The following is a 1,928-nucleotide window of genomic DNA, read 5'->3' as shown; positions in this document are numbered from 1 at the left end:
TTTAATTCAGAACAAGAACTGCATACTTATAAGTTGTGCTGAAAGTTGGCATGCAAGTTCATATCAGAATATTTTTTTCATCAGTTCCTTTGAAGTTTTATTATTATTTTAAATGATAGGGATACTTTTGTTGAAATCCAATTTAAATATGCTTTTATATTTCTGACATGACCAGATCAGATGTCTAGATTTGTAAGTGTTACTAATGAAGGAATTTCAAACAGTGGAAAAATTAAGCTTTACTGTGAGCAAATAAGAAAATGTTTACTATTCTATCAAAAGGATTCACAAAAATGTATATAAACAATTCTAATGGTTAAAGAAGAACAAAGTAAAAAAAGGATTGTGGTTAAATGTAGTCCTGTTTTGATGACATCAAATTTTAAAGGTTCCCAGAATAACTACTGAACAGTGAAAGAGAGCTGCATGTACTTTTCTTCATTGTGTCAGGTGCATTAAAATAACTCCAGGTGCATTAAAGTAACTGAAATGTTTAAAAATATGTAATTGATCATCAAAAGATTCTGTCTCACAATTTTGTTTGTAGCATTTGGAGTTTACATGTGTAATGTCAGATGAAGGATTCTGTGGAAATGTTTGCACTCTGCTGGTTTGTGGCATTTATCTCAGCCTGGCTTAAAGTTACTCGGTAGGAGGAGGAATGCTTCCAAGCAGTGAATCCTCCCACCTGTCTTAGATTTGAATTTTGGGCTGGGCTAAATTGCCCTTTGCATAGGTGTAATAGTTTCCATAACAGAAAAAAAATGACCTAGACAACTACAGCAAGGTTCAGCTCCTGACCATGATTTACATGTCAGTTCCTAAATCCTGCTCTGTTTAGGTTTGTAAGGCTGCTGCTGACGTATATGCTGGATGTGTATCAATGGATATGTAGTTATCAGAGCCTAGAGAGCTATTTAGCTCACCGTAGTGCAGAAATTGCACTTGGTCTGATGAGTTCTTCTCTGAATGTCATGGACTGTTGATGAGAGGCCTGATTCAGCTACCCTCTCATGGGGTCTAGCAGTATCTGAGATGCCAAGGAACAACCCTCTCTGCATATACTCTCTCCATGTCCTGGGTCATCTTTGTGGACCTGTCAGATACACCTCAGATATCCCAGGACATTTCAAATGGCTTTAGATACCAAAGCATAGTCAACTGAACCAAATCCCATAGTTCAGATCGTATTCGTGTGTCTGTAGACACTCGTATGTAAACAGGTCATTGCAGATGTCTGGAGCTCTCACTGAGTTCTCCGTCAAACCTTTAGACAGCTAAAATCAGGGAAGAGAAATTCCTCTGCAAAGGCATATAGAATGAAAATATATATGCTCTTCTTCAACTGAGATGCTACAGGTAGGCATCCAGACAGGTAGCTGCAAAAAGAGATGTGATGTTAGGAACATGGAAGGACCATTCCCACCCTGACCAGGAGTATTCTGAGAACAATCACCAATACATAATGAAATATACTCATTTTCTGTCTGTGCCAGAAGTTGCAGATTCTACTGTATGTGTGTAGATACCCGAGGATTCAGGAGGAGCAAAAGCAGAAAGAGAGGAACACCAACTGGAAAACAAGAATGTGACCAATAGCATTTCATCATGTATGGCTGTGCAGTGAATCTCAAGATCAAGAAAAGTGTCTCAAGAGTTATAGTCTGAAGGGGCATCTTTTAATGGTAGTAAAAGTACCCCATTTGAATTTCCTCTAGCTGTTTATTTTAAATCTTTCATTTCCCATGCTCAGTGAGAGCAATTAGATCATTTTCTGCCTCCTGCCACATCTTCGAGAAGTACCCTGTCTACTTACAGGCTAATAGATGCTGGCTAACAGAGCACCTATTAAACATTTCCTTTCCTTTTGAAATTTGCCTTGCAAAAATTGTAACGTCCATATATATTAATCATGAAAATTGCCCCAA

Source organism: Anser cygnoides, chromosome 3 (assembly GCF_040182565.1).
Source record: "Anser cygnoides isolate HZ-2024a breed goose chromosome 3, Taihu_goose_T2T_genome, whole genome shotgun sequence".
Taxonomy (NCBI): Eukaryota; Metazoa; Chordata; class Aves; order Anseriformes; family Anatidae; genus Anser; species Anser cygnoides.
Note: the sequence above shows the minus strand (reverse complement) of the source record.